Below are 24,594 nucleotides of genomic sequence, written 5' to 3' on the forward strand. Positions count from 1 at the left end.
TACATTTCCTATAACCAACACATATTTATGACCCAATGTGGGAATCAAATGGTGAATTACTTTCAATTTATTAACCTATACCATAAACCTCTAACACTAATTTTAGCGGGTAAGCTGTTTTCTTTTCTCCTGTAAAAATATCTTTTGCGGGGGATCATTTTTTATTTTAAATGTCTTCAATAAATACTATATTTTAAATACACACATGATTTGCTTCTATCCCCTTTAATGAGTGTGCCAATAAAAGGGGTTTTCTTTCTTTTCTCTTTATCCATTAGTTACCAGTAGGTAATTACTGAACCCTTGGCGCACCACCAACAGATTGAATTCAGGCATACGGCCTCTCCTTGAAAATACAAATGTTGGCATTTATCTGTTTCTTATAATAATGGACCTTTGCGGGAGCTCACCTACTAGTTAGTACAGTATATGATAGTCACCAGGCAGCCTCCTGGGCAAGCATTCTGGATCTCTCAGTGGGGAATAGTTCCAACAGTCCTTACAGACATCAGGAAGTCCGTATTAACATTTTTCAACCCCTTCTAGGGTCTTTCTCAAGGCGTAGTACTAGCTGCAAATTAGTTTGCGATGACTTCGTGGGTGCTTGTACTAGATGGCAGCTTCACTTGCTTAAATACTTAAATACTTCCATAGCTTAAAAAAGCTGCGATTGCAAATACATTTACATACAAACATGAATAAGGCCCATTGTCCTATGCCTGAGAATTATAAGGGGGTATGGCAGTGCATCATGCTCCCACTGCATGTCATGCGGGGGGTGTGCCAAGAATTTCACGAGCTGCTGGGCTGCCCACAACCTTTTTTGGATGCTGCATTCGTTCACTGCTGCTCTCATGCAGAGCAGTGATAACAGTGTCCTCTCAACCTTACCACGTGCTGGACACTAAGAAGGTATGATAACAAAGGCCTCATCGCCGGGGCCACAGGACACAAGTGGTAACTCCCTGTCAGCCATCTGCTGAATGCCTAGAAGGAAGCAGCCGCAGCCTATCAGGACTCTGCCAGCCAGTAAATGCCACCAGACACGACCCGGTCGCTAATCTCTTAAATACTGGATGAGCTCTCTCTGTCTAAAGAGCTGCCGTGCAGTGCAGCTCCAATCGTGGATGGCCATGGTGGCCTTCTCAGAACCCCACCGCCATGTGCGCCACTGCAGCTGGTAATAAGGCATTTTCCCCTACTGTCCTGAAATTTTCAGGAGACTCCTGAATTCGTAGACAACCCTCCCACGACCCACCCACCCTGCAGGAAAGTGAGCATGGCAGGAGAGGGGTTATGTGATTCGCTGTATACACTTAGCTTTATGCAATAAGGCTACAGCTATTCTTCAATACAGTAACCTTTAGTGCAGTAGAAGCTGCTGAGTCTAACTATAATTTTCTACCACAAGACAGTAAAAAGTTGAAAAACAAGATTTAGAATTTCTCCTATTTTTGAATATAAAATAAACACAAAATATTAGAGAACATCTACTCCAGTGCTCTGGTAAAATGTGCTTACAAATATACCAAAATACTTTTAATAGTGTATTTGCCAAATTACAGCACTGCATGTTGAATTCCAGAATGCAATATACTCAATATACAGATGAGTGTGTAAGAAACAAACAAATGACCCGCGTAATGGAATATTCTTGCTTTTCATGCATTCAACACCATTAGAAAAAGTAAAAATAAAATGAAAATGTTAATGTAACAACCATAGCGCATAGCAAGCTATGATTTTTTTACATTTGATTTTATTTTTATATTAAAGTTGCAACAGCTGGAGTTTTTCTGGATATGACTGTAGCCTAAAACTGTTCCAGATCTTCAGCAATACTGACATAACTCTCAGAAGAACAAAGTGAGATGCCGGCTGATATCAGACGTTTTTTTAAAGGAGCGCTCACTTACAAGCAAAACCTTGTCTTGTAGATTGTTCCGGGCACCAGAAAAGATAGAGGGCGCACTGCCGCCTGCCCCCCTCCTTCCGCCCGCTATTCCGTGGGCCGATGTGCATGCAGCCGCAGAGCAGGAGGAGGGGAAGCAGAGGGAAGCACACTGACTTGGACTCAGAGACTAGGTAGGGAACAGGGCAGGCAAGAGGTGACAGCAGGAGCCACTGACAGCCAGCACATGCCAGAGCTCTGCCGCCCTCTTCATATGTCTCACTGTCTGCTTGTAGCAGCAAGGTTACTTCTGTCCTGCTAAACCACTTTATGCTCACGCTGCTGCAGCACCTCTTTCTGCCCCGGCTACCGCAGCACCTCACTCTGCCCCAGCTGCTGCAGCACCTCACTCTGTCCAGGTGCTACAGCACCTCTTTCTACCACAGCTGCTACAGTACCTTTCTCTGCGCTGGCAGCTGCAGCACCCCTCTCTGCCCTTGCTGCTACAGCACCTCTCTCTACATTGATGCTGCAGCACCACTCTCTGCATTAGAAGTTGCAGAGTAACATGTATAAGTGGGTCTACTATGCATAATTTGTATAAGTGGCTCTACTGTGGTGTAATGTGTACAAACAGCTGTACTGTGGTGTAACATATATATACAGCTCTACTATGGTGTAACTTGTATAAGCGGCTCTAATGTGGTGTAACTTGTATAAGCAGCACTACTGTGGTGTAATATGTATAAGGGCTCTACTGTGTTGTGTAATGTGTATAAGGGGCTCTACTGTGTGGCGTAACATGTATAAGGGGCTCTACTGTGTGGCGTAACATGTATAAGGAGCTCAACTGTGTGGAGTAAAGTGTATAAGGTGCTCTACTGTGTGGTGCAAAGTGTATAAGGGCTACTACTGTGTGGTGTAATGTGAATAACGGACACTACTGTTTAGAGTAATGTGAATAACAGACACTACTATGTGGAGGAATGTGAATAACGGAAAATACTGTGCGGTGTAATGTGAATAATGGGCAATACTGTGCGGTGTAATGTGAATAATGGACAATACTGTGCAATGTAACCTGAATTGGTACTATTCTGTGGTCACGCCCCTTCCCCGTGAAGCCACGTCTTTATATTTTTGTTCCTATTTTAAACATAGGGACACTCAAAGGAGTCTTTCACCCTGCGCTCCACAAGGTCTAGAACCAGCTCTGTCGCCAATTTAGGATTTTTAAATATTTTTTATTTTCAAATGTAACATGCTCCCAATTCAGTACAGGGGTGGGGGTGCTGAAACATACCCTTGCTCCGGGCACCACGGCACCTAGCTACACCTTTGCCGGTGTCCCGCACTGGCTTTACGCCATTACATATGCCTTTACATATGCCATTACATACCGCCCATAATATCACTATTACTTCTTGGTACAGCTTATCGGTATGCAGTCACTATAACACCAGGAGGCCAACATTGATGGTGATGTTATTAAAATGATGATGTCATTGATATCAAGACTTGCAAAATGTCGACATGGACAGAATGTTGACATAGGAAATGTGAACATTGTTATAAAATTGACATTTAATTAAGTTTAGGGTTGTTGTTATGGTTAGTGTTGGCATTAGGGTCACTGTTAGGGTTAGCATTAGGGTTAGGGAGAGAATTACACACACAAAAATACATTGTCGACATTTCAGCAATGTTGACATTACATCAGTGCCAACATGCTGAATGTCGATGTGTCTAATCTCAACATACTATGTCGATAAATTCAATGTCAATATTGCAGTCATGTCAATAGTCTCATGTCGACCTAATAAATGTCAAAATTGTGTATGTAGACATACTGTAATGGTCTACACCCATCTTACCAAGTACCAACTACCAAACCCACTTCTATTATCTCACACATGGAAAGTGGCTTCTTTTCAACTTTATTAGATTGACTATTGAAGACCATGTGTAAGAGTAATGCCACTAGATGGCAGTGTTTAACCAAGGGACCACAGCCTCTCCTTTTTGGTAATGTTTAAGCTGTGATATTATCAGTGCATGGACAGTACAGTCTTTATACTAGTAGCAAGTTGTGACCTCTCCTTTTAAAGCATGCTCATACAATCAGTGAACATATTATTATTATCGTTGAGACCTAAGGACCATCAATACTAATTATACTATATTTTTAAATACGGCTGAGCAGGCATTATAATTTATTCTAGACTCCCATTTGACCTGTCTCGGGAAACGCATGAGCTAGTAAGTACTTCTATATTTAAACCTGTTCTTTTTACTAGCACAAAAGGTCAGACAGGCAACTTATTCATATTTCTGTAAAACTCTATTTTTACTTGCCAAAATAAAACACTTTAGAAAATGTTTCTCATCATTTATCAGTCATTGAAATAATCTCTGCAGTCTCCTGCTTTCTTTCATTTAAGTTTACTCTACATATTTTACATGAAAAAGTACAGAGACTGTAATATGAGGGTGATGAGGGTGCATTACTTTTTTAGATGTTTTTGAAGATGAAGTTTATATCAGGGTCAAGAAAACAGATGTGTGCAGTGGTGATAGCATACTCTCATGTAAGAGGAATAGCTCAGTCTTCCAAAGTCTCACTATTAAAAGGTCTTATAGTGTGCTTTGTTTAAAATTTATGCTCAGTGAACAGACAATCACTTTTATACTGACAACACAGTGGCACAGTGGTCGGCATTATTGCCTGACAGAACTAAGGTCATAAGTTTAATTCTGAATCTGCGTAGACCTGGATCTATATAGCATTTGCTTCTCTTGGTACTCCGGTTTCCTCCCACATGCCATAAACATATCAGTAGAATAAATGCCTGTTGACTAAAAAAGCTGTGTGCATGTATGTAACATACTTGCCGACTTTATGGCGGGAGCAGCCAGGTCAGCACAACAGGGGTGTGTGGTTACGGAGCAAGGGGCAGTCAGGGGGTGTGAGACCCGATTGCATCATCACGGTACCGCCCCCGCTGTATAATGCTCTAATTACTGGCACAGTAAAACAGGGGGTGGGGCTACGATGACGCAATTCAGAGTGAATCACATCATCACCCCGCCCACTTTTCCGCTGTGAGCAGGCGTCTGTGGGGAGTAGTGGGAAGTGCAGGTGTCTTGCCCACAGGATACGGCAGACTTGCATAATTGTCTGGGTGGCAAGTAATGCCAATGCCAACTGATTTTTGGGAGCCTCCCTTCCATTCTGTGAGTATAAGCAAGTATGGTATGTACTGTATGCTGTGTGCTAGGGAATTCAGACTAAGTTCCAGAGGGACGTCGATGATGTAAGTAGTGACATATATTCTCTGTGCAGCGCTACGTAAATTGACAGTTTTATATATATATATATATATATATATATATATATATATACATATATACACAGTTGTGCTCATAAGTTTACATACCCTAGCAGAATTTGTGATTTTCTGGCCATTTGTCAGAGAATATGAATGATAACTCGCAAACTTTTCTTTCACTCATGGTTAGTGGTTGGGTGAAGCCATTTATTGTCAAACAACTGTGTTTACTCTTTTTAAATCATAATGACAACTACCCAAATGACCCTGATCAAAAGTTTACATACCCTGGAGATTTTGGCCTGATAACATGCACACAAGTTGACACAAACGGGTTTGAATGGCTCCTAAAGGTAACCATCCTCACCTGTGATCTGTTTGCTTGTAACCAGTGTGTGTGTATAAAAGGTCAGTGAGTTTCTGGACTCCTGAAAGACCCTTGCATCTTTCATCCAGTGCTGCACTGACGTGTCTGGATTCTGAGTCATGGGGAAAGCAAAAGAATTGTCAAAGGATCTGCGGGAAAAGGTAACTGAACTGTATAAAACAGGAAAGGGATATAAAAAGATGTCCAAGCAATTGAGAATGTCAATCAGCAGTGTTCAAACCCTAATTAAGAAGTGAAAAATGAGGGATTCTGTGGAAACCAAATCACGGTCAGGTATACCAACAAAAATTTCAGCCACTTCTTAATTAGGGTTTGAACACTGCTGATTGACATTCTCAATTGCTTGGATATCTTTTTATATCCCTTTCCTGTTCGCCCTAATCGCCCCCATCGCCCCCCGCCAAATCCGTCACTGGCTAGAAGGGGAGGGGGGAGGAGACATGGCATACATTTTAGCTAGGAGGGGGGCAGACATGCTGAAACATACTGTATTTTGGAGTCCGTTAGCCCGCACACTGCAGCATGAGGAGACAGAGAAGGCACGGCAGAGGCAGCAGTGTACACAATCGCGTAGCCTGTCCCTGCCGGCCTCTGTTCTGACCACACCCCCTCCTCCCTGTACGCCGATGGACAGATTGGCTGCTGCTGCACTGTGTCAGTCTTCCGCGGCGCTCTCTCTCCCCTTACCCCGCTGTGCTGCACCGCTCTCCAGTCCGTTCCTTGCCCGCACCGGCAATAACACCAACACCGCGGTGGGACGTGGCCATCCATCCCGGTGCTGGTATGTTTAGGGGGGGGGGCGTTCGCCCTAATCGCCCCCCCCCCACTTAATCCGCCACTGCTTCTAGCGAAAGTGTCTGTGTGCCATGTCTCCCCCCTCCCCTCCTAGCTAAAGTGTCTGTGTGCCATGTCTCCCCCCTCCCCTCCTAGCTAAAGTGTCTGTGTGCCATGTCTCCCCCCTCCCCTCCTAGCTAAAGTGTCTGTGTGCCATGTCTCCCCCCTCCCCTCCTAGCTAAAGTGTCTGTGTGACATGTCTCCCCCCCTCTCCTCCTAGCTAAAGTGTCTGTGTGCCATGTCTTCCCCCTCTTCTCCTAGCTAAAGTGTATGCCATATCCCCCCTCCTAGCTAAAGTGTGTGTGTGCCATGTCTCCCCCCTCCCCTCCTAGCTAATGTGTCTTTGTGCCATGTCTCCCCCCTCTTCTCCTAGCTAAAGTGTATGCCATGTCCCCCCTCCTAGCTAAAGTGTGTGTGCCACGTCTCCCCCCCTCTCTTCCTAGCTAAAGTGCCTGTGTGCCATGCCTCCCCCCTCTTCTCCTAGCTAGAGTGTGTCTCCTCTTGTACCATCCCAGTGCCCCCCCCCCCAGCTAAAGTGTTTGTCTGCTCTAGCACCGTCCCAGGCCCCAGTATGTATGTCACCATGCCCCCCCTACCCCAGTATGTTTGTCACCAAATCCCTCTCCTGGCCCCCGTATTTGTCACTATGTCCCTTAAAGCCCAGTGTGTATGTCACCATGTCCCTCCAAGACAGGAACAGCTCAGCAGCCATTTGAGTGGAGTGGCGGGACACATGACTGATCTGGCAGAGAACCTCCAGTCCAGAAGCGGACCTCGGACAGCGAAACCTGGGACAAAGAGTGCAGCCCGAAAGCTGGTCGGAGGTGACAGAAGATCCGCAGGCCCGCAGCTTGGGGTGAGATACTGTTTAAGCCCTTCCGCTGAAATACTCTGACTAATGGAGTAAAGAAGGGTGCAGGCTCCCCTGTGTTTTTTCCCTCGCTGCCCCAGTGTACAGTTAATAAGGGCGTAGGATTCCCCTTGTCCCCAGTGCCTGCATTATTTCGGCTCATACTGTGTACTGTAATGTGAATTTCAGCTCATTCTGTGTGCAATAATGTGAATTTCGGCTCATACAGTGTGCAATAATGTGAATTTCGGCTTATACGGTGTGCTATAATGTGAATTTCGGCTCATACCGTGTGGTATAATGTGAATTTTGGCTCATTCTGTGTGCTATAATATGAATTTCGGCTCACACAGTATGCAATAATGTGGATTTCGGCTCATACAGTGTGCTAAAATGTGAATTTTAGCTCATACCGTGTTGTATAATGTGAATTTAGGCTCATTCTGTGTGCTATAATGTGAATTTCAGCTCATGCCATGTGGTATAATGTGAATTTTGGCTCATTCTGTTTGGTATAATGTGAATTTCAGCTCATACCGTGTGGTATAATGTGAATTTCAGCTCATACCATGTGGTATAATGTGAATTTCGGCTCATTCTGTATGCTATAATATGAATTTCCGCTCATACCGTGTGGTATAATGTGAATTCCGACTCATTCTGTGTGGTATAATGTGAATTTCGGCTCATTCTGTGTGCTAAGCAGGAATGGCGATTCGCCAGTCTGTATCACCAGTGCGCAGGGTTCGCACCACTAACTGGCAACATTTTATTAGTAATGGCAACAATAGGAAATTTTAGAAGCGAACGGGAAGGGCATTTCTAAGTGGGAGGAGCCATGATTAGGGGGTAGGAGTCATGATTCTTTGACCCCCCCCCACCTAAAAGTTACATCTAGATCCGCCACTGCTGAGTGATGTCACTTACTTGCATGCATCCTCTTCCCCACACTCCTGCCCCTGGCCATTCTACAACCATACTCTTCATTTAGCTGATGGTTCTTGTTTATTTTTAAAAATTTTTTACACAACTAATGTAAAATTTCAGTTACTATTTGTAATTCTTTATTGCATTTCCTGTATTTAGCTAATGTATCCAACTATGTTAAATAAAGGTGATGAGATCAGTATATTTATCAATATAAATACCTCAATATTATATAGACTGCCGAAGAATCCAGGGCTACCATATACTGTACATGATTTATATATTGTATAAAACTCACATACTGTAGGAATGCTGTAACTTCTTTTCCTTGATTGCCTAGATCGTTACATGTATATATTGTATAACAAGATGTTAAATCCCTAATTATGTTACTGAAATTAATTTTAGTTGCAGTCATTAATATATATTTATCTAATTGAATAGTATACGGATGCTGAGAATAAAATGCATTACATTGAGTAGACATCATAAGTAATAAAATATTGTTTTTTGTTTTAAAAAAACGTTTTTGCACAGAAATGGAGTGACCAGTTTTGGAATAAATGGTCTATACACATTTTTGTGTTCCATGCAATGGTTTCTTGACAATACTAGACAATGAAGCAGGGGTTAGACACTGAAAGCTGTTCCTAGGGGTTTGGATTCAAATGGCGGCGGTTGGAATGCTGGCGGGTAGAATACCGACTGCGGCATCCCGATGATCAGAATCCCAATAGTAGAAGGTAAGTATACTTACCTTCTCCCACTGGCCCCCTAACCCTCCCTTCTAGCAGCCTAAACCTAACCCTCCCACCCCCGCAGCCTAACCCTAACCTTCCCCAGGGGTGCCTATTTGTAACACATCCTCTCCGCAGCCTAAATGCAACCCCCCACAGCCTAAGCCTCCCTGGGAGTGCATACACCTAACTCCCCCCCCCCCCCGCAGCCTAAATCTACCCCCCCCCCCATGGAGCGCAGCCTAACCCTAAGCCTCCCCCGTTGGATGTTCATTCGGAGTCCCAGCAGTCGGGATTTTGGCGCTGGGCTGGTGACCCTATTCGGGATGCAGGTGTCATCATTCCGAGTAGTGTCGGGATGCCTGCATCGGTATTCTGACTGCTGGAATCCCGACTGTTCCCGTTCCTAGATGTTTTGCAAAGTGACATAGGAGCTGATTAAAAGGGGGATGCTTAATCGATATTTTCGCAGTTTGTAAAATGATATGTGATCTGCATATGGGAAGGAGCTGCACTGAGCATGTGCAGATCAGGTCCTGTGATGTCACTCGCAGGGCCACAAAAGCCACAGCATGATTGACATGCTGTTGCCAGCGTTCCAGAAAATGTGACAGTGATTGTGTCCTTGGATGCAGCATCACTGGCCCCGGCAGTGTGATTTTGCCAGACACCCTGAGTAACCTGAGGCTCACTTAGACGACCGATGTTCACCGAGTGGATCTGATGCTGCATCTTCGGATGCAGCAGTGGATCAGAGAAGCCAGTAGGTGGCGACTTTTTATTAAAGACGTCTCCTGTGGCTTTTACATATTTTTCCACAGCTGCTGCATACAAAGACTGTGCTGTAGCATCCACCCCTAAATAAGCCCCATAGTTTTCCAACAGTGGCGGTCATTCTGACCCGATCGCTCACTGCAGTTTATCACAGCACAGCGATCGGGTCGGATCTGCGCATGCTGGACGGCCAAAGTCTGTTGTACCGTAGCGATCGCCTCTGCCTGATTGACAGGCAGAGGCGGTCACTGGGCGGGAGGGGGCTGGACGGCGGCGTCAAGCCGCCGTTTAGGGGCGCGGTCCGGCCAACGCAGGCGTGGCCGGACCATTCAGGGGGTGGGCCATGGCAGTGAAGAGGTTCTCCCGGCCAGCCGCAGGAGCTGCGCTGGCTGTAAGTTACTCCTCAAATGCAAAAGCATTGCCCCCGCATGTCTGAGTGCCTGATCGTAGCTGTGCTAAATTTAGCACAGCTACGATCAACTCGGAATGACCCCCTGTGTCTTTACGCCACATAGCATCATTTTTAATAGGTGAAAATTTGTTGGCTGCACGTTATAATGTTATTAATATAGATTAACTGTACTGTTTGTTGATATGTTTATCACCACTCTTGCCAAAATCACCAAAGTCTCCTCTGATGCAGAAGAAGAGATGTTTGACTTAAAGGACAACACAAGTAAATACATTAATAAAAATCCTTAACACTCCACCTACTGTATTTGCTGGTGTGTCACAAGAATAATGGGGCAGATGTATTAACCTGGAGATGGGCTAAGGAAGTGATAAACCAGTGATATGTGCAAGGTGATAAAGGCACCAGCCAATCAGCTCCTAACTGTTAATTTACATATGGGAGCGGATTGGCTGGTGCCTTTATCACCTTGCACATATCACTGGTTTATCACTTCCTTATGCCTTCTCCAGGTTAATACATCTGCCCCAGTGTAAGATCTATTACACAAAAAGCTTAATAAATAATAGTGTTTTGTTACAGTATACTGATCACACAACCATAAAATGTACTATTTTTTAATCCAAATAAAAAGTATTAATTGATTCCATTGTTATGTCTGTGAATTACATTCAGTTGTGTTGCTCTTGTAACACATCTCTGAAAATAATTAATTATTCCACTTTTTAAGATGGGTGAGCCAAGGGCAGCGCTTCTGTTGTTGACATTTTCATGGTTTAAATAATTAGAATAACATTTGGATTTGGTTAACCTAGTTTATCCTTCCCAATGTATTTCACAGAGGTTCACAATATGTCACATTATCCACTGACCCACTTTTTATAGTGTGTCTGCACACGGATACAAGCTTCAGTAAAAGTAACATTTAAATGTCTTTTCAAGTCACAAATGGGAAACATTCATCATCTATTCTACAGTATGTGCATTTTATTTAGTGAGTACAGGGAAAGAATAGACTGTGAAAAAGATATGTACAGTAGGTGATGTTATTTGAATATCAATACACATAATTTGCACTAAACAGACAAGTAGGAACAGGTAAGTGCATGAACAACTAGCCTAGTACTGGACGAGCACACGTAACAGAATATCTGCAAGATAAAGGTAATCATAGATAATTGTGATATAGGTGTTGCTTGTTCAAGGTCAGAACATGGGACCCCCTGAGTTAGCATAACTACACTGCTTCAGAACATCATTATACTTGTTCAGAACATTAAAATGCGTACCCTCGTGGGCTCACTTCGCTCGCCTGTGTACACAGAGGGGGGGAGGGGGCTGTGTACACAGGGGGTAATTCAGATCTGATCGCAGCAGCAAATTTGTTAGCGAATGGGCAAACCCATGTGCAGTGCAGGTGGGACAGGTATAACATGTGCAGAGAGAGTTATATTTTGTGGGGGGTGTTCAAACTGAATCTAAATTGCAGTGTAAAAATAAAGCAGCCAGTATTATTTATCCTGCACAGAAACAAAATAAGTACCCACCCAAATCTAACTCTCTGCAAATGCTATATCTGCCCCCCCCCCCCCCCCCCCCCCCCTGCAGTGCACATGGGGCCTAATTCTGAGTTGATCGCAGCAGCAAATTTGTTAGCAGTTGGGCAAAACCATGTGCAGTGCAGGTGGGGCAGATGTAACATGTGCAGAGAGAGTAAATTTGGGTGGGGTGTGTTCAAACTGAAATCTAAATTGCAGTGTAAAAATAAAGCAGCCAGTATTTACCCTGCACAGAAACAAAATAACCCACCCAAATCTAACTCTCTCTGCAAATGTTATATCTGCCCCCCCTGCAGTGCACATGGTTTTGCCCAATTGCGAACAAACTTGCTGCTGCGATCAACTCAGAATTACCCCCATGGTTTTGCCAATTAGCTAACAAATTTGCTGCTGCGATCAGATCTGAATTACCCCCACAGAGTCTTCTGCTCATGTGCTATATTTATGGCACTTACCTCTCCAGCTTCTGTTCTTATGTGCCCGCTATTTTTTTCCTTGTTATCTGCCTGCTGCCCGCTTTTCCTGTTATTCTCGTATTATTAAAATGTGTTTTTTTTCCAGTAGTGTTCCTGAGAAAAGGCCATACGTTTCCTACAAGACAAATAAGTTTTACATGCGCAAAGGAATTGCACTTCAGGTCCTGAGACATTAACAGGTAGAGAGGTGGAGATGTTATAAACAAGGATGCTGAAAAGAAATATTTTGACCTTCTAATACACAGTTACAGCTTCCAAATGGAAGTTCTAAGCAGCTACATTTTTGGTGTATTCCTGGAGTCACCAGTACACAACAATTTAGTTTTGTGAGCATGAACTGCGGATAAACAAGAACACTTGTGTGGACTGGAATAATGACATGAGAGAGGTTTGTGCAGCTGCTTTTGTAATAAAGTAACTGAGCGGACCTGATTGGTGTCAGAGTTTATTGGTAGTGTTTAGGGTATGAGGTAAGTATAAGATTTTTCTTGTTTCAGTTAGGTCTATTTGGTATTACCTGTGGGCCTTTTGTTTATTTACAGATCTTTACGAGGTCACGTGGACAATCACAGAGAATATAATTGTAACCCCCCCTTAGATAGTATATTCCTAGTGGTCTCACTAAAAGATGGTTACTAATTATGTTGTGCCTCCACCCAAGCTAATTACTTAGGCTTGCCTGGGTAAGCCTCCCCTATCTAATAATGTACAATATTTATAAGTATATATATATATCCTAAATGTATAGGGGTGCACATTTTTATACAGTATAATATAGTACCTGTGATTTGTTTTTCGCCTCCAGGGTCTCCGGATGGAATACAAAGTTACTTTTACATAGGGTAAGTATAAACATGTGTATTTATTTATCACAATAACATTTAAAGGGTGAAAGTGAACATTTATTACCAGTCTAATGATTTAAATGACATTTCAATATCCCTCCTAACTATTTCCCACTCTGGAACCTATACAAGTGGTTTGCATGCAATACACAAAAATTACCTTATTATTAATATGAGAGTGACCCGGGTACTCCTGATATAATAGTGCACTTCAAAGAGTAAAAAAACCTCATGAAAATGAACCCTTAGTGGATTCTAAACATTTAACATACAGTTTTAACCAAAGAATATTCTTCTTTCCTTTCTCAGTCTGTGAGGGAAGTGATTGTCTCCAGTTAGAATGTTACTGTAGCTATTACTGACACATTTGTTGCTATGTAGTACAACCTATGTTTCCTTTTTGACTAGAGGAGAAAAGTGTCTTTTCCTCAGATGTAGCATCTCTCAGATTTCCATTAATAGACATACAATATAATTGTAACTATACCGGAACAATCCTATCTTGAACTCCTAGGAACTTTAGCCTTTCTTATTCCTGGAGGCTGAGTTCATTTAATAAACTGAAGGCTGTACCTCCTTATTGTTGATATCTGCAAGTGCCATGGTCATTAGTGCAGGCACAATTAGTCCATTCACTTTAGTTGTATAATGATAACTCAAGTTAGTTAGCTATTGTTATATGGTGTATTCCGCAGTTTAAATGTACATACACCTGTGCTACCAGCTGCTGCAGTATCAACTCACTGACTCTCCTCCTCTGACTCGCTGATAGATTTTCCAGATTGCTCCAAAAATATATATATCAGGATATTTATGGCACCAGTATTTTAGATGGCTGTAAGGTGAAGGTTACTGGATTAATTTCCATACATTTAGCTATAATAGCTCTCCCCCTTTTTAGTAATACAAGTTATGGGTCACTCCATGCACATTCTGCATATTTATAATCAGCTTAAATTGGTGCTAAAGCTTCCTATCGCTGGCCTTCCTGTGTTTAGTTTAGCTGTGAGGGATGTGCTTAGTGGAGGTATGAAAAGAGGTAAAATAATATTTCTGAGTCACTCACGCTTTTAGTTGTACAGCTGCTGTGCTTAGCGCTTCCCAGACTCCTCCTCCTTTTCAATGGCCAGCATGAGGTGGGCGTAGCTTACTTGGTTCGTTACGCCAACATCGACCCTGCTCTGTCACAGCAACCAAAGTAGCTTCCCTGGTTGCTAGGGGCCATCACTTCCGTCTCCCGCTGGCTTCGCCGCAGCGACTCTCCGCACCCCTCCTCCGCACCAGCGCCGGACCTCTGCCGCTTGTCAGCGCCGGACCTCTGCAGCTTGTCAGCGCCGGACCTCTGCAGCTTGTCAGCGCCGGACCTCTGCCGCCCGTCAGCGCCAGACCTCTGCCGCTCGCCACCCGATGGCTTCTTCAGCAACTCCGGCACAGCGGTGAGTACAGTAAACCGCACTCTTTCTGCCGCCCTTCAGCGCTCCTACGCTTGCCCTGCTCCGGTCACAACACCTGGACTCCGCTTGCCGCTGTGACCGTATACAGCTCTGTCACCAGCGCAGGAGATCCAGGTGTGCGCTCTCACAGGGGGAACAGCAGTCTGCCTCACAGCCGGCGGGGAGCTCTATTTATCCTCCCCAGATCTCCGGCTCGTGCGGCTCCCTTCCCGCCGGAGCCGCGCGCTGTCCTATAGCCGCCGCCAATCAACTCTCCTTCCCCAGGCTCGCGGTCAGCTATGTCTCTCCCCGCTCGTGGACCTGCTGTTCCCGCCCTGCAGGTTATTACTCCAGCGGCGCGCGGACCATCTAATGACCCCATCCACGGATCCTATGCTACCCTGCAGGCTATCGCTGATCCACTAAGTCCACACTATCCCTCAATCACCACCTCATGACAAACCACAATGCCAAACCCACACCCCATATCAATTTGATTACATATGTACAATTTTAACAAATAAAGTACAGATACTTATCCCCTCACAATTCATTTATACAGATATATATATAAATATACTTATTTTAATACATATATATTACATGACCCACATATATTTATTATAGAATTTCCCTTACACAATATATATATATATATATATATATATATATATATATATATATATATATTCTCCAACCATTTATTATATTATTAATAAATATTGAATTATCTCTAAACTGTCATTAATAACTATTAAACAGGTTACATAATAATAAATTAATATATGACAATATGCACCATGTGAAAGGCATTCAATTCGGTTCTACGATTATAACTGTATTACCAAAAGTAATTCAACCATAGAAGATATCAGACAACCTTACTCCATCGAGAAGCATTGAACAAAGGACAATTTTATTAAACTGGATCTGTAACCACGGCCGATATTGGTACCTGCATAAAGGTTAGTATCTCATAACGTGCATAATACATTTACACATCGATTACATTATAGCATGCAACACTGAATATGTTTATATAATGGTTTTGTTTGTTTTTTGCACTGTAATTTACCCCCTTAAGTAACACAGTTCAGCTGATTCTTCGTACGTTGGTGCACATATGTGAATAGGTCAATTGGATTTTCTATTAAAGATCTGCTGCGAATAGACTGGCAATAAATATATATATATATATATATATAGAAAAATGCTCGGATCGGCACTCACCCTCTGCTTTTAATGGTGCTCCGGTGCCATCTGGAGGAAGTCTACAAACAGTTTTCCGATAGGACAATCAGCGGCACTCGGAGGCTGTGGATATCAGGTTAAAAGTGCAAGTGCTTTTATTCCATAACGGCAGAGAAAATGGTGATCCAACGTTTCGGGGCGCAAACGCCCCTTTGTCAAGGTGAACAAACAGAGTAATGTGTACAGTGTGATAAAAGTTACCTTTATAGTGAAGGGGACCCGGACGGCGTGGGTGACAGCGGTGTTCGGGGAAGCGTGAAGCTTCCGTTCAGGTGTGTGTGACGTGCGGCCGCCTCCGTCACGTGGTTCCGGCGCGTCACGGGATTTCGGCATTGCCTGGGCAACAGAAGACGCTGTAGTCATGGTTACCCGGCATGTTGCGGCTTCCCGATCACGGGGGTCCAGTGGCGGGGCTGCGTGTGATATATGAGCTGGAATATAATCAGTAATATGTGTACAATATTAAGGAAAGCATATGTAACATAAAGAAAAAACAGTAAATGATACTAAAGCAATTAAATGAACAATGTATATAATCTATATGGCTGATATAAGCTGCTGTAGTCCATATCCTGAAGTACAGTTCATGCCGTGTGTCGTGACAGCTGGTTGGCCGTACTGTAAATGCCAAAGATGTATAGGGTTTTAAATAGAAAGTAGTGCTTGGCATTAGCAAAGAATGTGTCCCGGAGACAGATGGTGCAGTTTAGAAGATACTCCATTGTATTCTTTCGTTAAGACCGTTAGGTCGCACGGTGTTCAATTTGAACATCCAGCTTGCCTCTCTTTGGAGCAGGACACCTGCCCTGTCCCCTCCTCGCAAACTGTTGGGGATGTGGTCAATAATTTGGAACCGAAGGTCACTGATAGCGTGCTGTTCTTCAGCATAATGCCTGGCAACCGGCTGTTCAGATTTCTTGTGGATTAGGGCAGCCTTGACAGCGGATCTGTGTAAGGCGAAGCGTTCTCTGGCATTGCGGATGGTCTTACCTACGTATTGATATTTGCACGGGCAAGTTATAAGGTAAATAATGTGTGTAGTTGTGCAACTTAGCACGTGCCTTATTTTGTAGGATTTGCCAGTGGAGCTGGAAGAAAAAGTGGATCCTGGATTCATGTATTTGCATGTCTCGCAGCCAAGGCATTTATAGCATCCAGCAGTTTTAGTTAGGAAATTGGTAGCTAGCATCTGGTCGAAGCCTGTGATGTCGTTATGTACGACATGATTTTTTATACTTTTGCCCCTTGTGTGGCACATCATGGGACGTTTATTTCGCAGTGTACTGAGTTTGTCATCTGTGGTTATAATGGGCCAAAGAGCATTGAGTGCCCGTGGGACAACTGGGCTGGCGATGTTGTATCGGGAGACAAACGGTATTATTTTTTGATCACTTTTGGTTTTCTGTTGGAGAAGATCACTTCTGTTCATGCTGGCTACCAATCGTTCCTGTCGCTGGAGGGGTCCCTTCTTGTATCCTCTACTCTGAAAACGTTCGGTTACCTTGCTTAGCGCACCTTTAAGGTGGTCTGGGTCGCTGGTAATTCTTGCTGCTCTGATATATTGCGACTTCGGAAGGCCTGTTTTGAGGGCTGCCGGGTGATGGCTGTTGTACCGGAGTAGGGTATTTTTGTCGGTGGGTTTATGGTAAACTTCTGTGTGTATCTTCTGATTTTTAATAGTGACGTTTACATCCAAGTAGTTTAGTTGATTTGAATCCCATTGTGCTGTAACTTTGATTGGAGAGTTTCTACTATTGATGGTGGCAATCAGGGTGTCAAATGTTGCTTTGCCTCCAGTCCATAGAATAAAGACATCATCGATGTATCTTGAGTAGAAGGCTATGTGGTGTTTAAATTCCTCGTTATTGAAGAACATAGCACGTTCTTCAAAAAACATATAGACGTTTGCAAAGGAAGGGGATACATTGCTTCCCATAGAACACCCGCTGGCCTGGCGGTAGAATTTTCCGTCAAAAAGAAAATAGTTGCGGGTTAGCGTTAATTCTAACAGCTGGAGAAATAGTTTGTGATCCAGACTGGACATCTGTGTGTCGGTTAGAAACGCTCGCATGGCTTCCAAACCTTGCTCATGTGGAATGCTTGTGAACAAGCTGCAAATGTCCACGGTACAAATAATAGTCCCAGCCGGAACAGTATCGATGGTATTTAATTGATTGAGAAAACTGGTGGTATCCTTCGTGTAGTTGGTTTGTTGGCTGATTAAAGGCTGTAGGATACTGTCCAGAAATATGGAGATGGGCTGAAACAGTGCATTCTGTGCAGAGATGATGGGTCTGCCGGGCGGACGATCCATGCTCTTGTGAATTTTTGGTACTAGAAACAGCAGTGGTACTTTAGGAAATTCCTGTTTTAAGGAGCTGCATAGTTTAGTAGAAATCAAGCCGGTCGTGTTGGCTGCTTCAAGTATGTTGTCCAGTTCTGTTTTATATAGCTTTGTAGGGTCCCCGGTCAGTGCTTCATATACCGTGGCATCTGCCAATTGACGGTATGCCTCTGATCTGTAATCGGATAGGTTCATTACCACGATGCCCCCCCCTTTGTCGGCGGGGCGTATAACGATGTCCTTATAGGACCCTAATCTTTTCAAGGCTTGAAATTCAGAACGTGAAAGGTTATGGTGTACGCTGTGTGTGGCACCTGTATATTTGATGACGGACTGGTCCAGCAATCGGGTGAATGTTCTTATGGACGGATTGGAAGAAGTGGGATCAAATTTCGACTTGTGCATGGAATTGATAAACGTCTGGTGTACCTCTGGTCTGGAGGTGGGGGGATGCTCGTGAAAGAATTCCTGTAGGCGAAGCTTACGTGCGAATTTGTTCAGCTCAATTTGCCACGTAAATTCGTCGAACTGACTAGTAGGGACAAAAGATAAGCCGTGGTTTAGCACTTTGATTTCTAAATCACTGAGTTGGCGGTCAGAGAGGTTATAAATTACTGTTTCTTCCTTGAAGTTGTGTTTCTGGAGCCGCGAGTTCTGTTGGCCCCTGCGGGTGGGCGTCCTTTTGTTTTTGTGCCTGCCCCTGCGGCAGGCGTAGCCCCTAAAGGGAGGTCCTTTGCTTCAGTTGGGCCCTCTGAATCCGCCAGCATAAAATCGCTGTCACTGTTAGATGTGACATTGTCTCTGGTCCTTTCCTCTCTGCGGTTGCGCCAGGAATGCTTAGACCGGTAATTATACGGTTTATGATTACCGGGTTCACCGCCCGAGAGCCACCGGTATACGCGGTTGGTTTCATAGTCATCTTGCACTATGTGTAATTTGTTCCGCTTGAATTTAATGAGTTCTTTTTTATGATTGTCACATAGTGTCTGGATTTTCTGCACCATGGTCTGGTTTTCTTCTTTGGAAAGTAATGTGCGGTGTTCATGTTCCACGGCCTTGATCTTGTCCCGTGTATTCTTTAGTTCTTTTCCGGCTTCCTCCACGACTAGCAGCATCAGGTCCATACTGCACTTGTTTAAGATACCAACCCACCGGTTGCAGAATTCTGTATTGAACCGGCCTATGGTTGGGACATTGCGGATGCGGAAGCCTCTGGGGATCATTTTGTCCCGGTGGTAATTGGACAAGGATATGCCATGCATAAGAAAATCTAGTTCCCTTTTTTTCAGTTTGACGAGCTGATGGTAGATATCTTCCATATTAAGCTGTTCATCTGCTTCAGTGAGATCTTCAGTGAATAGAAGTCTTATCAAGACGAAACGCGTTGGGCGACCTTTACCTACCTCACTCCAAAGATAAGGAATATTTGATTTTAAATATTTTTGATTGTAGTTTTTAATTCATTTATATTTTATAGTCCAGCTGTGTACTTTTATTGTTGTCCCATTTTTTATGTATGTTTTTATATTCTTTTATATTAAATACAATTTTTTTCTATAGACGCCTGAAAATATTTTATTGATACAGTAGTCGCTATCTCTCTCCCCCCGTATCTTACACAATTGTATCTCAGGGTTTACCACCCTGGATTTTTGAGGGACCAAGCTGACGCCCCATTATTAGCATTTGGGGAGTATCATTAAGGGCAGTCTGTTTAACTTAAAACTACATATCTGTTTTACACCACATGTGGCGCAGTACTAATCTCTATTTTTACATATATATATATATATATATCTTAAGGAGTAGGAATTTCCTCTCTTGTACTTTTCCCTTTAAGCTCTCTGTGCGTCAGCTGGCTAAATTATTTACTTCCACTACTGTGTGTAATTCCCTATTTTGTAATCCTCTGAAAAGAATATTGGTTATAACGTTGTTGCAGTAAAGAAATTCCGATCCGGTCTGTAAGAACATCCAATATCCTCTTTATACTCTTTTGTAACCTGTGCTTGTGTAACCATATGGGTATGACAGGCTATAGTTCGTTCAGTTCCTTTACTCCTTCTGGACTACTGACTGGTTCGTGTAAATTACTCGGTTTATTAACTGACTGAGTGTAGATATCAACTCTGTTTTACTGTACTGATAGTCAGGTAGTTCAATAGACCCTTGAAGTGTTGTAGCCGAATATCAGTTCTGTGACTAACTGAAGACTCTATGTGCAGAGTTTGGTGCTGTATGCCTTAAGACTGTCTTTTCCTGAAAATATTGATAGTCTCGACTATACACTTCGTGGTGGGGTGTAACATGAAGGGGTATTACTCTCTACACGTTTCCACTGTTCTGCTCTGGTTCGCACTGGGGTTGTATGACAGAAGCCGGTTTTTATATTAAATGAGCTGATATGATACAGCCTTGACTCAGAATGGGTGGTCTGGGGCCGAAGAGTTTTTTTTACTACTCTCTCCTGACTGCCTGCAGGGAATGTCTGCCTTGCTCAGTTTCTTGCCTGATTCACTCAACCTGTCTCTGCTTACTATTCATTCCCCAGACTGGGGTTTCAGAGGTTGCTCCGCCTAGGCTTCTCACACTGGACCGGAGTCAGTCACTCACCCGCTTCGCCTGCCCTCTGGGTCGGACTTCAGTCACATGCCTCTTCCCCTGTCACTGGGGAGGATTGGTATAGGGCTTCCCGTCACTCACATTTTGGCCGCCTCCTCTCCCCCCTTCGCGTCACCGCTGAGCTCTATTATGACTGCCGGTGTCCCAGTTCACGCCGCTCTGTCCAACTCTGCTCCGCTCGATGGGTCTGCCAGCGGTAAGTCTCTCACGGCTCTCCGGCCAAACTCCGGTCTGATTGTGCGGCTCCGTTCCTCTCCCGTCACCAGCACCGCGCGTCAGTCTGTCCCTTCTCCTCACCACAGCAGCGCAGCAACCACCAACACCGCGCTCGAGCCTCTCTCCCCTTTTATCCCCTCTCTCTGGGTCCCCGTATCTGTCCCGCCAGCTCTCTGCTGTGTCCTAACGCCTTCTTTCTCCCGAGGCTTCCCCCCATTATAAGTACCACTGTAATAATAACAAGGGGGGAATGTTCAGTGATACCCATACCTAGTTAATCAGTTATGTCTCTAGTCCCGGGTATCACACTTTACTAATACCCCTTTCACACCGCACAAATAACCCGGTATCGACCCGGCATATTGCCGGGTCAGGGAAGCCTGCAGCAGCTGCCAATGCCGGATCCCACACGGGAAGAACCCATTTCCAATTCCCGGGGGGGATCCGGCGTTGGCAGTGTGAAAGGGGTATTAGGATTCCTACATTGATAGGAGGACCAGGGTTGACTATACTGTAGAAATAGATGAAAGTTCGTTTTCTAAAAGGAAAAATAATGTTGGCTGTATATTGCCAGAGCAGTAGGATTTTGGAGGAATTTAGTGTTCCAGAGGGAAATAGCTGTATTTTAATACCCATTACTAAACCGTATATTTGACCTGGCACTACGATAATGTCTGATGAATGGCGAGCATACATCTGATAAAAATGATTTACATTTGCGGGTAAATCATTCACTGGTGCCCAGACGCAGTCAGTGTAATCCCTGTTAACTAGCTAATATGGAAGAGATGTATCTCACACCTGCTATAGATTGGAGATGTGGACAAGTTGCCCATAGCAACCAATACGCTTCTACCTGTCATTTTATAGAATGTACTTGAAAAATGCTAGTGAAAAGGTGATGGTTGCTACGGGCAACTAATCCACTTGTTTTTCACTATACAGGAAATGTATCAAGCCCTGGAGAAAGATAAAGTGGAGCTTTTGCCCAAAACATCCAATCGGCTTCTGGCTGTCATTTCAAAGACTGTGCTAGATAAATGACAGCTGACTGGTTGCTTTGGGAAACTTCTCCGCTTCATCTCTCTCCAAAGTTTGTTACATCTCTCCCTATGTCTGCAATACAAGGATGTGACCTTGTGGACCAGTAAAAAGCCAGAAACATTGTAGTACAGTAGCTTCCTTGTGACCTCATAGTCACAGCACTGGACTTTGAACACTGTGACACACATGCACACCTGCAGCGCTTTTACACTGTGACACACACCTGCAGCGACTTTACACCGTGACACACACGTACACCTGCAGCACTTATACACCGTGACACACACGCACACCTGCAGTGCTTGTACACCGTGACACACACGCACACCTGCAGTGCTTGTACACCGTGACACACACGCACACCTGCAGTGCTTGTACACCGTGACACACACCTGCAGTTCTTTTACACTGTGACATACACCTGCAGCGCTTGTACACTGTGACAGACAGGTACACATGCAGCACTTGTACACCGTGACACACACGCACACCTGCAGCACTTGTACACTATGACATACACCTGCAGTGCTTGTACACTGTTACACACACCTGCAGCTCTTGTACACTGTGACACACACGCACACCTGCAGTACTTGTACACTGTGACACATATGCACACCTGCAGTGCTTGTACACCGTGACTCACACCTGCAGTTCTTTTACACTGTGACATACACCTGCAGCGCTTGTACACTGTGACAGACATGTACACATGCAGCACTTGTACACCGTGACACACACGCACACCTGCAGCACTTGTACACTGTGACATACACCTGCAGCTCTTGTACACTGTGACACACACGCACACCTGCAGCGTTTGTACACCCTGACACACATGCACACCTGCAGCACTTATACACCGTGACACACACGCACACCTGCAGTGCTTATACACTGTGACACACACGCACACCTGCAGTGCTTGTACACCGTCAGAAAAAACAATTTGTGTTCCCTAATGCACACTGAGTGAGTAATATTACTACATAATAGTCAGATAATACGGAGATCTTAGTTGCGTATATCTGCAGATATAGGGTTAAGCCCCCAGGCCGATCGACAAGGCTTCTCCGTCACTGGGGGTCCCTAATACTAGGTATGGGTCCGGGGTGCAGGACCCCATCATGATGGCACAGGTCGGCTACCCCAGGTCAGCACACAGGTGAAAGTTAATAAGGGTTAATAAGAAGCACATAGCACATATAAGTGAAGTGTGATTAAAATACAAAAATATATACAAAGTGATAGGGGAAATCCCGGACCCATACCTAGTATTAGGGACCCCCAGTGACGGAGAAGCCTTGTCGATCGGCCTGGGGGCTTAACCCTATATCTGCAGATATACGCAACTAAGATCTCCGTATTATCTGATTATTATGTAGTGTAACCCTTCCTTCAACACCGAGTGTGTTGGAGTTGATCTCCTATAGTATCAAAGGGTAATTATGTGCTATAGTTGTGCCTCCACTCAAGCTTTCTCTGATTAGATAGTGTATATGTAAGGCTCGCTTGAGTAAGCCTAAACCTAATATATAGTTAGTATTGTTGCTTTTATAATAATATGAAATATGCAAATATCTTTCTTTAATCAAGTACCTGTTCCTTCTATCTTCCAGAGTCTTCGGATTGGTATCCTCAATATGACCCAACATAGACGGTAAGTATTATATGTAGGATACTTTAATGTATTGTAAACATAACAGTTAAATTGAATAATTTATATTACTTAAACTCTACTTTACAAATACTGTATCTTGCATGCAATATACAAAAACACTCCTTTCAAAAAGGGGCACCTGAGGTGCCTGAGTGACCCGGGTACTCTTGCTATATTATACTATATACTTTAGTGCACTTTTCTGATCATGCATATGCAATATACTTTTAGTTTAGTAATAATAACACTCCCTATCCATTGAGGTAGTGAAAAAGACACAAAGTTCAGATTATTGCAATACTGCAATTATACTTTTACTATTCCTAGAGTCTTTCGGGCCGTTAGGGGGAACTGGTCTCTCTCTTTCCTGTCCCAATATCAGCTTGTTAAATAGTAGTCAAGGAGTCTTCCTTATTTAGACATAACTGAAATGGCTGAGTTTTTGGGTAATATAGAGTTTTCCAATAGAATGAACAAAGTAGTTAATCTTTCCTTTCAATAACACTTTCTTGTGTCCATTAAATCTCCTTCAAAGGCTGAATGAACTAGCTTTGTGTGATTTTACTATAAGTTGCAACTTAATATCTTTCTCTCTCTCTACTGTAATATATCAATTGTATCAAAAGTCTGCAGTGAGAGTTCACTTTTGTGCGTTATCTTCTCATTAATACTGAATGAAATACTGTGCTCTTCCTATGCTCCCCCTACTCTTCAGTACAGGTTATAGGGCACTCCCCCTTTTCAGTTACAAACTCCTGATCCTATCAATGTGCTAGGAGGGGAATAAGATGATGCGTCATTTTCTCTTTCTGACATCCCTCTGGTATTTAATGGGATTTTCAATATCAGTTGCTCCTTGAATGATGGGTTTGACAATTATTACCTAATTATTGATTGTCCCTCTGGAGCAGTGTTAATGCTCTCCATCAAAAGCCCTGTGTCCCCCAGCCGTTTCTTCCTCGGTGAGTGGGTCTCTCTCTACAGTGGTAATTACTGAGTACT

At 43.7% G+C, this 24,594-nt stretch overlaps 1 long non-coding RNA gene across 3 annotated transcripts in view; it reads right to left on the reverse strand.

The window, feature by feature from the left end:
* The window catches only part of LOC135062571 (uncharacterized), a 49,986-nt gene extending 28,775 nt beyond the window's left edge, over positions 1 to 21,211 (reverse strand). The window contains exons 1-4 of one of the 3 annotated variants that reach the window (XR_010248930.1): positions 20,664 to 21,208; positions 15,908 to 16,137; positions 15,686 to 15,769; positions 12,157 to 12,292 (exon numbers count right to left, since the gene is read on the reverse strand). This is a non-coding gene — a long non-coding RNA (uncharacterized LOC135062571). Of the gene's footprint in view, positions 1 to 12,156; positions 12,293 to 15,685; positions 16,138 to 20,663 lie in introns of all 3 variants that reach the window. The other 2 variants (XR_010248924.1, XR_010248936.1) reach the window with 2 other exon arrangements.
* Between the last annotated feature and the right edge of the window lie 3,383 nt (positions 21,212 to 24,594).

The sequence above is a fragment of the Pseudophryne corroboree genome, chromosome 1 (assembly GCF_028390025.1).
Source record: "Pseudophryne corroboree isolate aPseCor3 chromosome 1, aPseCor3.hap2, whole genome shotgun sequence".
NCBI lineage: Eukaryota > Metazoa > Chordata > Amphibia > Anura > Myobatrachidae > Pseudophryne > Pseudophryne corroboree.